Source organism: Haliotis asinina, chromosome 6, assembly GCF_037392515.1.
Source record: "Haliotis asinina isolate JCU_RB_2024 chromosome 6, JCU_Hal_asi_v2, whole genome shotgun sequence".
Classification (NCBI taxonomy): domain Eukaryota; kingdom Metazoa; phylum Mollusca; class Gastropoda; order Lepetellida; family Haliotidae; genus Haliotis; species Haliotis asinina.
In genome coordinates this window covers 59,881,718-59,898,434 of record NC_090285.1, presented here as the reverse complement: position 1 = coordinate 59,898,434, position 16,717 = coordinate 59,881,718, and the positions used below count along the sequence as shown (strand labels likewise).

The window sequence follows — 16,717 nt, the reverse complement described above, 5'->3', positions numbered from 1 at the left end:
ACATTGATTGTGGATGGCTGAGGTAGTACATATTGTTTGGGTTCATGCTGACTGCCATACATGTATCAGGTAAACCTGAGATTAAAGAAGTCTCTGATTCAATGTGGAGAAGCTGAAGAACTAGGAAAACACGAGACTGGGAGTGGCGTTTGGCTATGGTGAGATCGACCGAAACGTGTTCTGTAAATCCTCCAGTCTTCCAATAATCTACAGCTCTCTATATAGTCCCCTTGCTCCAAGTAACTGGCGTGAGAAGGGAGTACACTATGTTGGTTCCTGTATTTAAGCCGAGAGACAATACAAGTGTGGAAATGATACAAATAGTCTGAACTGAAAGTTCAAATTATGCCTTCGAATCTGTACCCTATTTTGTACTGCCTTTTGTGATGTTTCTAAGGTGATTTCTATATATTTGTACACAAAATGTTGCATTTTCAAATTCTATCACAACTCTTTGTTGATTGTTGACTTCACACTGAACTTTGTTTTCAAGAAATGTGTTGTTTCAACTCAGTCCGGTGAAGACCTATGTGTGAAACCAACAAACAATAAATGTATATGATGCAGATTTCTAATTTGCAGTTGTGTTTTACAAATTGTTCACAAATCAACCAACATCCTAACTGCACGTAACCGTGGATGACGTGACAGACACGCGTATAAAAATAAGCTGGCTATCATCATTGAAACTTCAGCAAAACACTCATGCGTTTTCAACATATGTCATATTTCGGATTTTACTTTCTTAGTAAAGTACAAATTCTAGTACTTCTTGGTTGAGTCCCATCCGGGATTCGAACCCGCAGCCTCAGAGTCAGGAACCTAATGGCCATCACACAAAGTCAGCCGCCTAGCCCGCTCAGCCACCGCGACTTTCACTTCAACCAAAAAGTGCTAGAATTTGTACTTTACAAAGAAAGTGAAATCCCAAATATGACACATGTTAACGTTGCATTTGACCACTTTCTAAATGGCATCGTGTAATCACACTCATGCGTTTTGGTGTTGGACTACGTTCACTTGCATATTATTATAATCTCTTGCAGGACCTCACACGAAACTCAGAAGACGTTGCAATCTGCGGTTTAGAATCTTTGCTGACATTGATGTAATTTGGTTTTCATCGCCAAAATCCATTTTAAGTGACCATTTGTGAATTGCACTGAGACACATCTGTAACTACCGCTCTATTGTATGCGTATATTCACCATAACATCATCCATCAAGTGATTCATCAAAGGAATCACTGTAATGTACTTTACACAGCAACAATTCCTTATATACATATCATATATTTGGGGTTGCAAACACCATGCCAGACTACGAACATTTAGAAACTACCTGAATCAATTCGTACCTTACAGTGTCTTACCGCAAACACCGGAGGTAGCTCTAACCACAGGCAAACTGTAGCGGAAATGAGACTGCGCAGCGTAGAGGAAATGACCAGTCTTCATATATGCGAGCGAAGCGAGTAAAAGTTGACAACGCACTTTCCTCGCTTCGGTTCAAAACTATTTTCCATGTCAAAGTAAACTATCGCCACCATTAAAGGTACACTCCCATTTCCTCACTGGGTTGTGCTCTCAGATTTCCACCCCTATATTTAATAATTACTCACGTGAAATGTGTTTTATTCAACATTTTGAGCGCCCCTCGTGGTATTCACATCGTTCCATTACCCCTGCCAGCTTCCGGTTCAATGGAGTGAAGAATAAGCAGAAATTAAAAAGAAATACCATATTGCCTAATGTTATCATGAACCTGTTGGAGTTTATTGGTCTTCGCTGTCGTCGTTATTGTTAGATTTCTTGTAACATATATTCTGAAATAAAGACACTTCTGTCATAGTGGGAGTATAAAGCAAGGGAGGTAACTCTTTATGTATTCCAATCGGAATAATAACCTGTTCGTTCACTGCTTTGAACCTGAAGCTGGCAGGGGTAATGGAGACGAAGAACGGTCTGATGTACCACGAGTTGCACTTAAAATGTTGGGAAAAAAACATACTTCACGTGAGTAATTATAAAATATGGGATTGGAAATCTGACAGCACAACCTAGTGATGCAATGGAAGTGTACCTGTGATGGTGGCGATATTTTATCTTGACATAAAAAATATTTTTTGAACCGAAGCGAGGGAAGTTCGTTGCCAACCTTTGGTCGCTTCGCTCGCATATAAGAAAAGTGGTCATTTTCTCTACGCTGCGCAACCCCATTTGCGCTACAGCTTGCCTGTGCTCTAACTTACTCTTCACAGGCAAAATTACATAGCGTACGTTCAAGATGAGAAATCAAATCCAAACTCAGCGCCTTAGACTCTTGTGACCCATAACAACCAAAAGTCAATCAGTGTGGCACTTTAATGAACGAAAACACATCCTCAAAACACCGAGGGTCACTTTAAACACCATGATTTGTGTTCGAGTGGTGTTCTTAAGCGGGGGTGGGGTATGTGTCACCGTTTGGGCACGACTAACTCCTACTGGACGTTCTCCACTAAGCGAGGTCGACGGAACGAACTCCTATGCTCGCCAGAACTGCATGCATGAGGTGAACTCGGTCGACGTGTGTACACACCAAGCGGCAGTGGATCTCAGGACTCAATAGAGCTCTAGTAATGGAATAGAATGCTATTCGGCATGCTTTCTGTACATACTTGATAAAAAGCATGAGAACAAGGTGCACCTATACCTTAGACGTGCGAGAAGGGTACACTAGATATTGGCTGACTTCGCGTTTGTCGTTTTCACTTTGGGGCTTTGGCTGGTGCTTTTTGAAACGTTTGCCGTTTGTTAAAACATTGAACATTATGATCTACGAATTGCTGCAGAGTTCTCGTTGAATATTAGCATCTGAGCAGTGCCAGGAACACCAAACCATTGCCAAATTAGATCAATTAACATTATTAGGACAGATTTGTCTACATAAATAACGAGGTAAATAGGTGGTTCAAAGTAGAACAGAGATAGCATATTTTCTGCCTTGTTTTTCTTTTCTTTTTAGTAACTTCATTTCGACGATAAATACATGTCAGTGCTGTTTCGCTGGCTGTGACGTACGCGTGATTAGTCGGTAGCTATTAAAATCGAAGACAAGGCAGTGAGTGAGTTAATATTTAAAGTCACATCGGTAATATTTCAGCCATATCGTGACGAGAAATTTAATACTGAAATGGAAGATATGAATTTCATAAATAAGCCTGTCGTCAAAGGACAGTAAAACAACTAGAATACCACAGTTTAAATTAATTTAAAACTAGTGTGGAAAGTTAAAACTAATATCACTATCTGGACAAAACAATGTAAAATCAGGCTATAGATCTCCAACAACTGAAGGTAGATCACCATATTAGGGACCATGGGGACTGACAATATCTTTGCTACCTACATGGACCCTAGTTGGATTTACATCATCCCCTCAGCCGCTGGAGATTGTAAGAAATGCTAGCCAAACTTAAAATAACATGAATACTACGATTAAGACCCTGGTAGACTTAAATTTACATCAGATGTTTTGGGACTTATGAAGCCTCTCAAGAGGACAATATTTTTACAACGCTTCAACCACCTTTGAGGGTACAGTCACTAACATTTCTAGTTACTAATCTAAACTACCAATCATTAAAATATATCTATTTACAGAAACATATCGGTCAAATTCAGCCATGAAATCGATTTCCTTTAAAGAACCAATGATTAAACGACAACTAACAGTGGTAAAAAGGTCCATGATAGCTTTCACATTGAGATATTTATCCCTTGTGATGGAGAATTCAACACAGTCAACCAGGATATGCTTTGCCGTGGTTTTCTCATCACAAGGAATGCAAACCGGAGGATCTTCACCTTTTAACAGGTATGCATATGTATACCTCGTATGACCAATACGGCATCGTCGTAGTATGACCTCTTCAAATCTGGACTGACAACAGAAATGGGTATAACCAATGTAAGGCTTCTTCTCATGTAATCTATTGATACCCACCTGGGTGTCCCACTTCTTTTGCATCAGATCACGAATATAAGATCTATTGGTGGCTTTGTAATCACTCTAAGGAATAAGAAGTGGTGTCACAGATTTGTTGAGTGCTGCTTTAGCAGCAAGGCCAGCCAATGTGTTGCCAGAGATTCCTACATGGCTGGGTAACCAACAGAAGACGATGTCGTATTGGCCAGTGGCAAGATAATTATACAATTCAATAATTTCTATTAAAAGTGGATGTTTGCAAGAAATAGTTTTAATAGCCTGAAGGCAAGAAAGAGAGTCTGATTATACATTGTTTAAGTTTAGGGTGTCTTTGAATATATCTAAGAGCCGTTAGTATGGCGCGTGCTTCTGCTGTAAAAATAGAACTGTTATCTGGTAGTCTAGAAGATATTGTTCTGGATCCAATGGCAGTGGCACAAGCCACTGCACCAACGTCCTTGGAACCATCTGTAAATAAGGGTTTTGCAATTGCTATATTTAGTTTATAATTGATTATATTCTTGTTTGTATTGCAATTCATTAGTTTCTGATTTTTTAAATTTTGCCAGTGTTAGATCAACTTCTGGTCTCACCAACTGCCAAGGAGGAGAAGAAAGAAGACGGGAAGGAGTTGATGTCAGGTCAACTTGTGGCCTAGCCAACTGCCAAGGTGGAGAAGAAAGAAGACGGGATGGAGCTATGTTTTCCAGCTCAGTGCCGGCCGAAGAAAGAAATTATTTAATTCTGTGCCCTAGAGGTTGAATAAGAGAAGACTTTTTGTGATATAAAGCCTCATAAAGAGGGTTAAACACACAATTAAATGTAGGGTTAAATTTGTTAGAGTATAGTTTTGTAGGATATTGAAAAGATAATTTTATACGTCGCTGAAAGAGAGATGGCTCATCTGCCTCGATATAGAGACTGTCAACGGGAGAAGTTCGAAAAAATCCAAGACATAATCTTAGACCATGATGATGGATAGAATCTAACATTTTCAGGCTGCTTTTACAGGCTCCGCCATATACAATGGAACCGTAGTCAAGTTTGGAGCGAATGAGTGATCTGTATAAGTGAAGAAGGGTGGTTTGATCGCCTCCCCATTTTGAGTTGAAAACAACTTTTAACAAGTCGAGTGCCTTCACATATTTAACCTTAACGGATTTAATATGCTGCAAGAACGTCAAGTGGGTGTCAAATATAAGACCCAGAAACTTGACCTCCTTTACAACTTTAATAGGTGTGCAGTTTAGATACAGTTCGGGGTCCTTATGTGGTTTGTATTTACGGCAGAAATGTATACAGTTAGTTTTAGACTTAGAAAAGTTAAAGCCGTTTTCCAAACACCATTTATTTATCTTGTTTAGACACAACTGCATTTGCCGTTCAATAGTGTGCATGTGTTTACCACGACATGAAATGTTAAAATCATCCACAAAAAGTAATCCATCAAATGAATCGTTTAAAACCTGTGATAAACTGTTTATCTTGATGCTGAAAAGTGTAACAGACAAAATACTACCTTGTGGTACACCCTGATCCTGACTGTAATCATCAGACAGGGTAGAACCCACACGAACTTGAAATTGTCTATTATATAAAAGTTGGCTATAAATCGAGGCAATCGGCCTCGCGATCCGAAGTCATGTAAATCTTTTAAAATCCCATGTTTCCGAGTGGCGTCATATGCTTTTTCCGGATCGAAAAAGATCGACACTGTATGTTGCTTATTAATTATGGCATTCTTAACAAAAGATTCTAAACGCATTAAATGATCGATGGTACTTCTGTATTTGCGGAAACCACATTGTATATCTGTTATTAGGTTATTTGTTTCCAAGTACCAAACAAGTCGATTATTGATCATGCTTTCCATGGTCTTGCAAACACAGCTAGTAAGTGAAATTGGCCTATAATTGGAAGGATCAGTCGGATCACGTCCAGGTTTAGGAAGGGGAACAACGATAGCATCACTCCACGACGAAGGAAATTGTCCAGATGTCCAAATATTATCAAAAATATATGAGCGTCTCTAAGCATGTATCTGGCAAGTGCTTCATGATCAGGAGTTGATAATGAATGTTATCAGCTCCTGAAACAGTATCATGAGCCTGATCAAGTGCAGTATAAAGCTCATGTAATGAAAAAGTTTCATTATAGTCTTCCCCATTATCTGAATTAAAGTTAATAGTTTTCTTTTCTTTTGCTGTTTTTGATATGTTTGGAACTTAGGTTCATAATGTGACGAGGCAGAATGTTTTGCCAAGTGTATTAGCAATATCGGTTTCATTAGTTAATAACTGGTTTCCATCTTTAAGGTGGTGAATAATGGATTTGGAGCCCTTACCTTTGATTTTTTGGATCGTATTCCAGACTTTAGACATTGGCGTACGTGAATTAATGTTCGATACATATATCGTTGCCAAGATTGGCGTTGGCTTTGTTTAAAAGTACGCCGTGCTTTAGCATTTTACAATCTTAAATTTATTCAAATTATGCACCATGGGGTGTCGACGGAAGTAGTGTTCTGCCCTTTTCCTTTCCTTCTTGTTTACAATGATCATTGAACCATGGTTTGCAATTATGTGGAACTGCAAAGGACTTGGTATACACTCATGAGCAATAACATTCATTTCATCACAAAAACGTTTAGTAGCATCAGGAACATTATTAAAAAGTTCAGGTTTAAGTCTGTCAACGCACAGAGTTTCATATAAACGCCAGTTAGCCTTTTTCATGTTCCATCTTGATGATGGAGGATCATCAGATGGATTCACAGGTTTTAGTAATATTGGGAAATGGTCACTCCCACAGAGGTCATCATGAACTGAGCATTCAAATTCATTTAGAAGGCTTGAATCAGAAACTGATAAATCAAGGGCTGAATATGTTCCTGTGCCAGGACGTAGATATGTGTTCGACCCATCATTGAAAATACATGTCATTTTCGGAACAGAACTCCTCTGGTATTTTAGCTTTAGCATTAGTAGTTGTACCACCCCAGAGTGGGTTGTTCCCATTTACGTCTCCCATAAGGAGACGGGAGTTGGTTATACAAATTTTGAAGTTCGGTCTTCTGAAGTGTGGAAGACGGTGAGATATATACATAAAGAGCATAGTGTGAGTGCAACGTGTAAAGTACGTCGCACGGCAACAGCCTGACACCAGTATTAAGAATAATAGGACCCTCTCGCCCGGGGGTGAAAAAGAATGGTAAGCATTGAAATGGCGTAGGTCAAAAGTATCCGTCTGCTTTAAATATGTCTCCTGCAGACAGACTGCTGATGGAATAAAGTCCTGGATCAATAGCTGTAAATCATTAAAATTATTCTTTAGCCCTCTGCAGTTCCACTGTATAATATTATAAGAAGAAACTATCTTTTGGGAGGATTTATTGGGGATCTACTCCGTACCTTTTTGGAGGGCGACAGGCTATGTGCCCTAGAATGGACGTTTTCAGACACGTCCATGTCCTCCAGAGATCCATATCTGTTGTGTAGCTGTATTCTATTTTCCGATCATTTCGGGGCTCTTCCACTTTGTTTTTTTTTTTTTTTTTTTTTTTTTTTTGAGGCCTCATGACTCAGTTTACTTTTGCTGGTAACAGCTGACTGAGTATCCCATGACGACTGAGATTGTGAACGCGACTGAGAGGATGGCTTAAGATCAGAAGAAGACTCTGACTGCTTTTGTGACTCACTAGGAAGTGACTCCGAAGTTTGAGACGATGCGGTAGGATATAAAGGCTGGGGAGAATCACATTTGACCCAAGTCAAATTTGTTTGACAGTTGTGGATAAAGTAGATATTTTATGGCTTGATTCAGTTGATGTTTTGATTATAGAAGCATAACTGTCTGGAATCTCAGATCTCTTAACATGTTTTGGGCATCAGAAAAACTGATGTTTCGGGTACATTTGATCTTGTTAATTTCCATGTGTTCCTTCCAAATCGGGCACTCTTTCGAAAAAGATGAATGGTTTCCTGAACAGTTGGTGCACTTTTTAAAGCTACGTGTACAATCTTCTGTTTCGAAGACAAGAGATTGCGGGCGGGCTTTATCTGAAGGGGCTGAATCAGTCTATTACGCATTTCTTAGTTGTATTATCAACTAATTCTTAAATGGCAGCGTGCAGTGTCTCAGCAAAATGTTCAAAATGCCTTATAGCAGAAATACTAAATTTGACACATCTCCGACAAAGAGACACAACGGGCGTGCTAATGCATTTAACTTATAATATTTAACATGCTCTCCCGTATTCTTCAGTGGAACAATTAACTTGCCGCTGTACGTCTTTGTAAAGCATACCTGCAAAATGAAACATTGTTAATGCCGTTGTACTTGTTTATAGAGTTTGAAGTGGACCGGTAAGCAGTTGGGACATGTGATTACAACTACAAGGATGTATGATTCAGGAAGTAAGATGTAAAGATGTCTGAGCTACACAACACACGCCTCCAAGTGGCAGTAAAAAGATTGTACGATGACATTTTATATGGAAAGACAATGTCTTTATTGCAGTAGATGTGACGTTCCAGTGTACATGTTAACACTATTATCAAGCAAGCATATGCACAACATTATTCACAAGATGAATATATGCATGAAATATTTATGAACTTATACAACTAAAGGTCGATGAACAGTGCCGTGAAATTGGTAATGGTACCGGTGATACAGCGCGGGGAAGAGTTATTCATGATTATAATATGGTAAGCTGTAGGAGTATACTAACCCTGATCGCTATCTCAGTCCTGTTGAACTGTTTGATGGTAATTACTTTTAAGAGTTTTCCTATCTTGTAGTCTGAATCGGACGAGTTTTTAGAGTGGTTGATTTGGAGACTTTTGTCTTCACAGATGCCTTATGTTCTTTGATTGTCTATGTATTTATAAGACACATTGTCAACTTTATGTGTCAACTTGCTAATTGCAGTTGTCGACTAGTTTCTGCGACTGTTGATGTCAACTGCCCTAGTGTCCAATCTTTACTGTATTTAAAAATGGTGTCGACTGCCCTCGTGCCCACCCACTTACTGTATTTAACAATGGTGATAACGACTGTTGATGTCAACTGCCCTGGTGTCCAACCTTTACTGTATTTAACACTGGTGATGTCGACTGTTGATGTCGACAGCCCTCGTGTCCGCCCAGTTACTGTATTTAACAAGGGTGATAACAACTGGTGATGGTAGTTAGTGCTTAAAGCCATCAGTTCGGATGGAACAAAAGACGTTATTTCACTGTCATAAATATCTTACCAAGACGTTTTTCGGACTAACTACACTCCATGTGAGCATGTTTTCCCTATCAGAGAGTTCAAGAAGCACAGAAAACTTTCCCTACGATAGCGAATGCTGTTTTTGAATAAAGATGCTCACAATGTAAATAAACCAACGTCCTGACATCCGTTATCTGGCCAACAACGTGGTGAGTCTTATGGCCGTGGCAGATACTCCATATAAAGATGTATGGTTACCTGACTGTCCGGAGACTAACGCTAACGAGATACGTGTATTATGTACTATAAGCAGGTATCTTGTAGTCTCCACAGTCACGCTGGCAAACAATCGACTCGATCATGTATTCCTTTACCTTACACATTAATGTTATTTTAGAATAAATGTCTGACAGGGGAATAGTTACAGAGTATCTAAGCTCTCCAGTAGTCATACAAGAGCAAATATCACAACACCAATAAAATTTTACATATTGCCACTTCCTAACGATATCATGAATGAACTCGCAAAGCGTCACTGTACGAATATTTTAATTAATGTGGTGTAATTAGTGAAACGACTTCTTTACCCACGCAACAGTTATCCATATGCATCAATGAACGGAGTCGCTTACGTCTTGCAAATGAACTAAAGTCAAATTTCATTGATAATATTTAAACTTAACTTTCGTGTCTAATTCCTAAATCATGATTGTTATTACTTAATCATATTTTTAAAAAATCTTCATAGCAGCGATCATCAATTACCATCTCGGGAAGATCTTCCAAGGAAAAGGAATGCGGTATCGAGTCTGAAAACTGTAATTATTTCTATAGATTATTGAAGCTACAGCATTCACCGCACGCACGCACGCACGCACACACACACACACACACACACACACACACACACACACACGTAGTGTACATTTTTGCATTTGGGAATATATGGTATTCATTTTACTATTGCAACATTTATCTATGGGTATTCATCATTCGCAGGTTTGCTGCTTGTATTTTACATGGTTGCATTGAAGAATATATGGTTATCGTTTCGCTATATGCTACTTGTAGTTCTATTTAAATCTGGTTTCAATAATAATCCTCCCATAAACATGAGCATCTGCATTCTGGTAAGTGGCAAGTGCGTCATAGGTATTGTCTGTTCTCCGAGTGGAATGTCCAGATGCATAGTTTACATAGCCCTCATTACTGTGACTGCTGTCAACAGTCACCACCTGACAATCGGGAATCTGGTCGTATATGTCATCTTGCTCGGGGCGGACTTCATCCCTTGCGTGGACTTCATCTCTGCTCCTCTTGGAACTTTTCTTGTGTGTTTTTCTGCAAGACATCACATTATTATCTCATTTTTGACTCAGTGAGTGATACACGTCCTTGACTTAAAACGTTTGCCTATGCTACATCTTGATGACGAGCAGGTACCAGTAGGACCTGTCCTGTAGCTAGAGGTCGAAAGTGTCATCATGGTTGATTAAGCGTAAGAGCAGGTGCAGACCAGTACTAACGAGTAACGGAATTACGGGTAGATCGCGGAAGTCCGAGAATAACTAAAATATTGCTGACATTGTTGCTTGCTGAGTGTATATTTGTTGACTAAAACCTGCCAGCAAAAACAGAAAAGGATTGAACTAGAAGCTATTGCATAATCAGGATTTATAGTGCAAGGTGCATGTAAAAATCAATCGTTTTGCTTAAAAAGAATACTTGTGAGTTTGATAGTTTGATTACAGTAAAGAGAACACAAACATTTCAACATTCCCGAGTAATTTCCTCTAAAAGCTGAGTGGGTTGTACAATTGTGACTGTATCATTAGCATACATTTGTTTCAGCAGTAATGCAGCTGTAGGATATTGTTTGTAAACAAATCTAGTCTGGACCAGACAATCTAGTGATTGTCACTATAACGAATGGTGTTAATCCTTGCCCAAGAAGCTTCATTTTCTCCATTCAGATCTATTTTGATAAATGTCGAAGGTTATCACACAAAATGTAAATATGTTATTGCGATAATAAATAGCGCATGGACGTATAATGAAGTGTACTTTCACAATTACATTTAAACATAAACATTTATTCCCTCAAACTGGAAGCAGGGTGTGATCATTACTTTACGCTCTGCTTTTCATATAGATCACACTCACCTCCGTAGCAGAATGATAAAGATGCCTGTAACGACCAGTATGACAACTACCGCTGCAACGACACCTCCGACCACTGCAGCAACAGGCACTTGTTGTTTGCCTGTTGTTATTACTATTCCGTTGCTCGTGGTGCATCCATGGTTCGTGCAAGAGAATGCATATACACTGAAATGGGGAATACATTGCTACAAAAGGCTCTGTACTAATAATACACAGAAACATTGAACATGTCCTCAGTGCATTTACACAATCTTTAAACCACAAGTTTGTGAATTCGTAAATTTTATATACTTACATAAATGTTTGCCCTGTAGGAAGTTTCCCATTGCAAAAGACATTTTTCGTGTTTCCACTGCAATCCTCATTTCCGAGAGTAAAATGTAACTTTGATTCTCCTGTAAATAAAAAAAACCCCCGAAAAACAAAACAAACAAAAACCAAATAAACCAAAAATCATACGGCGACTAACTCCATTAGTTCCAACTCTATTCACCCTAACCGTAAGAGCATATTATGACGTGGGTATCTCGTATGTAATGCTCTACCCTCATACTCATACCCACTCTCTTTTCCAGCAAGCCAGTCCTGTTTTGTTGCCCTGTAATCCACGTTGAAACTATTTTGACCGGCTGCATTCCAGTTAAGAAATTTGTTATAGTCCGCCGCAGAGGTTGTTGATCGACGTGTCCCTGCATAATTAGTACCATGTACGTATTCAAAAAGAATCGTTTCAACATAAATATCATTTCAACATCATATATATCATTTCAACCTCAAGAGAACCGTGCATTAACATTTGTGTCAGTTTATTCACATTAACAATTTCCGAAAATGTTCAAATTGCTTGCACTGCCATATATGTGGCATATTGCTGAGTGCAGCGAATAAACAACACACAAAGCAAACTGCTTGCGACATAATATACACGCCATTACGGAGTTAGGGAGATAATGAAAACGTCAACACGTGAATACTTCATTTCCTACTCATTCAAGTGGCGCTGATCCGAATAATATATCATTCAAGTGCAAATAAGAAAAGTAATCGCTATGTGAGATTTGAGTGAGTGAGTTAATATCTAACTTTCACGTCGACAATATCTCAGCCATATAGTGACGAAAAGAATTTATACAAACAATAAAAATAAAAACATTTTGAAGAATAAAACCTGTCAACGAAGGACAGTAAAATACACCGGAATCACAGATATGGATATAAAACTAGCAAAGAAGGCTAACACATTCTAATTAAAGCAGCAGATACAACATAAAATACGGGCTACAGATCGCGGAATGCAAAGGTATGCGGAAGGTAAATCAGCATACTATATGAGATTTAAACGTATTTTCCGTCTACAGTATACTCACTAGGTTCTCCACAGCTTCCTCCTTTCTTACACACTATCAACCCAGTGACGTTTACTTGACCATTGGTTCGATCATATAGGCACCGCGGACAGATGTTCAGTGACACCGTTTCCTCTGTTGCACCTCCTTTTCGCACAGATTCCGAAACTACAGACTGTCGTGGGGCTGCGAAATGGACAGTGATGCTTCATTAGCTTTCCACCTAAGACTCATGCGGAGTTCGTTAAGTCCAAATTTTCATATTCACTTGAAATTTTGTAATTCTCTTTATTTGGCCTTGTAAAATGTCACGTGACTCAGAACTCATTCTGCCCTCAAGATTTTTCATTATATTTGCCGTTAATAAGAATTCTATGAAACTGACCCAGAATAGAATGTTAAAATGTACGAAAATGCTAATATTCTGTTGTCAGAATATTGTCAAAAGCATTCGCGCTGTCATAATTCTTTTACTCTGTATACATATAATCTCAGTTACATTTTTGAAGAGTTGATGAGTACAGTATCATAGCAACGGGTGTCAAGTTAACGGGTATTCCAACATATGTGAAAATTACGCAAAATGGATGATTTTTAGGTACATTCATGTCAGAACATTTGCTGTTGTAATTGCTACTACTTTGCATAATAAGATAAACTTAAATATTATAATTGTATAATGTTTCGAATTTATTATTTTAAACAAAATTCATATTTTTCAATGTTTTTTCTCCTGTTCTTTTTATATTTGGTACATTTACTAAAAGATTTCAATATATCATGGAATATTCCACACACAAAAAATATTTATGTATTCAAGAGGACTGTTTCTTGCATTATTGATTTTTGGACAATGGCGGAATTTGCAATTTCAACCTTCCGGAAAACTCAATGTTTTCAAGAAAAATGAAAAGGAATAGTATGGACCCATTGTGCACGCTGCATATATTCATGCGTTTTGGGCACCTAGATTGCACACACCTAGATTGCACACACCCAGATTGCATACAGATTTTCGAGTACAAAATCCTATCCTATCATTGTTATATTTCTTATACTGAAGAAAAATATAAAAATGATACTTTTCAATAAATATGCGATTATTCTTCAAAATAAACAATAAAACGTGAAAGTGAAGAAGTCTTCAGTGTTGACTTGCTATACTTTAGTCAAAGCATCACAAAGAAAACATGGACACCTTATTTGGTTGGTTAGTTGCTTGCTTGTTTGCTTGCCTGGTTAGTAAGTTGGTACGTTAGTTTAGTTACTACGTTAAATAAACAAAAACACATGACAAAAACACATGGCAACACTCTCAGTGATAACATTCGAGATTGAGGGAAAGTTTCTGTAGTGTCATAAACCAAAAAAAAAGAAAGAAACGTGTTCTGAATATCAAATGACAAAAGTAAACTATGACAAAATGACTCATTGATTCAGGAAGCGTACACGGAAATGAAACGTAGTTGAATGACATATTTTAACAGAAAAATCAACACGTTAAAACTATCCTCAGTGCAGATAATTTAGGAAAAACACTGACCATACTGGGTGTCATAAATGTTCATTGTCCATTTAATATCGTAAGATCGGTGTAAGATCAACGGGCATTGTTGGTCAAGGCAGGGTAGCAATGATTTTTTGTATCAATAACTGGGTACCGTTCTGGCTAAGTGGGGTCTATCATTGCCGTCCATGTAGAGAGGTCTTGTGAGCAGAAGGTGGTTATGAAAATGAGGGATATTAACTGGACGTAAGATGGTATTCTGATATTGTGATATTGTTGACCATTAAAGTTGAATGTCAGAAGAGGCAATTAGCAGTCGGAGGATATACAACTTCAGATTATGATTGATTTCCCTCCAATGCTAGACCTGTATGGATACTTTTAGCGGCAAATCTAGTGTTTTGTTGTCTCCAAACCCACACTCCACCTTCATGGATCCGCAAAAGCACCTGCACTAATCGGACCAATGCATCTGTCTACAGTGCACCAAATTCCAGTTGGATCTGATACGACACCACAGTTGTGTACCAGTTGTCCCGTCTGTCCTGTCTCACAGATGTTATTGTCGGCCTGCCAGATCTTGGGCGATCCCTCACACCAATCGTCTGTCGGTGTTTGTCAATTAAACGGTCTATTATCAAATGGTGAGGACCTGTTCCTCTACCAATAGCTTTCAAAGACATTCCACTATCTTGAAGTCAATAATGTGTCGTCGTTTGGCAGTAGACAGGCGACGTCTTGCCATAACAAAGGTTCATTTACTTTTGATCTAAGAACGTCGATCGAAGTCCTGTACTTTAAACAGGACTCTTCACAGGTTGCAGGGAACGAAGTTCAACAAATTCACGTTTTCTATACTTGATCATATCTATCTTGCGATAATAAGTCTAGGAAAGATCGATGTTGCCAAAACCACCTATGTTTGTGCCCAACAAATCCCTCATACTAACAAATAAGGATATATGAATTTGGTGTTGCGTAACTTTTGTCCAGGCGTATAATTGAATAAGTTAGTATACACATAAGAAACGTCCGTTCAGTTTCTCATACATCCCCGTATAATACAAACACCACTCCCACTCACACAAACAACACATACCTATGCATTAACTAAAACATTCAAACGAATCACTCATTCAAACAAACAGCATATGAGCATATATTGACTACAAAACATGCTCACTAATTATTTATTCATTCATTCCATTTCAAATTTGTCATTGCCATACCGTCTTTCATACACTACCATCTCAGTCACTTATGCCTATACATTCACTGTAACACTTATACCACATCTCTCAGCCGTTCATTCACAATAACCATACATACACATCTGGTATTCATTCAAACTCTGCCATCACTGCCTGTTTAGGGATCTCAGTCAAATCTCAGTCAAACAATGTATCTGTACATTCACAGTCAAAACAGCAATTGCACTTACATCACGCATAATACAGTAACTGTAAAAATTGTGAAAACGGAAATGGTTTGTGGTGACTTCATTCTTACCTGTGACGTGCATAATAACGGTAATAATAATTGCATTTATGTAGCGCATCATTCATTAGTAAATGCTCTGTGCGCCTAGGATGGAAAATTGACACTTGAACAGATATGTTTTGAGGGCAGTCTTAAAAGATGTTAGGGAGATGTCTGATTGAGTTCAAGCGGCAGCACATTCCATTTCATTGCTGTACTGAGAGCGAGTGACTTGTTTTCAAAATTGTTTTTGATGTTTGGGATTGTCACAAGCATTTGGTTTTGTGATCTCAGTGAGGACGAGGGCTGATACAGGACAATAACTCTGCGAGGTAGTCATTCCGTTGAGACATTTGTACTTGTCATTACAATAGGTTTGTAGTCAGTTCTTGCGGTGATTGGTAGCCAGTGTAAATCTTTTAGCATTGCAGTAGTGTGATCAGGGACGTTAGACTTTGTTATGATTCTTACAGCAGTGCAGTGTTTTGGAGGGCCTGAAGGCGACGTAGCTGATCTTAGAGAGTTTTGTTTTTGATCCAATAAGCAGGAATTCTGTTTTACTTTCATTACATTTCAATAGGTCTTTAGTCATCCATGTCCATGTTGGTCCATCCATGTCCATGTTATCTGCTATTCTTCCCAGTGGAGTGGAGTGTACACAGAGCACAGCACTGATCCTAGCACGGAACCTTGTGGGACGCCACTATTGAGATTTGCTGGCCTTGATGTTTGCTCTCTGTCGTATCTACCTGTGATCGATCTGTTAGGTAGCAACCATCAGAGAGCAATGCCCTTGACTTTCAGGTCATTTCTGTTCTTGACAGCAGTGCGTGATGGTCAATAGTGTCAAAGGCCGCCGAAAGATCTAGAAGAACCATTGCTGATGCATTTCCTGTATCTGCTTCTGTTAGAATGCCATTGGTGACTTTCATGAGTGCATTTCGGTGGAGTGGTTTGGTCGGTATGCAGACTGATGTTTCTCAAACAGGTTGTGTTACTTCAGTTGTTCAGAGAGGCGGGTATACACAACCTTCTC

At 38.7% G+C, this 16,717-nt stretch overlaps 1 pseudogene; it reads right to left on the bottom strand.

The window, feature by feature from the left end:
* Window positions 1–8,455: 8,455 nt before the first annotated feature.
* The window catches only part of LOC137286179 (tenascin-N-like), a 57,058-nt pseudogene continuing 48,796 nt past the window's right edge, over window positions 8,456–16,717 (bottom strand).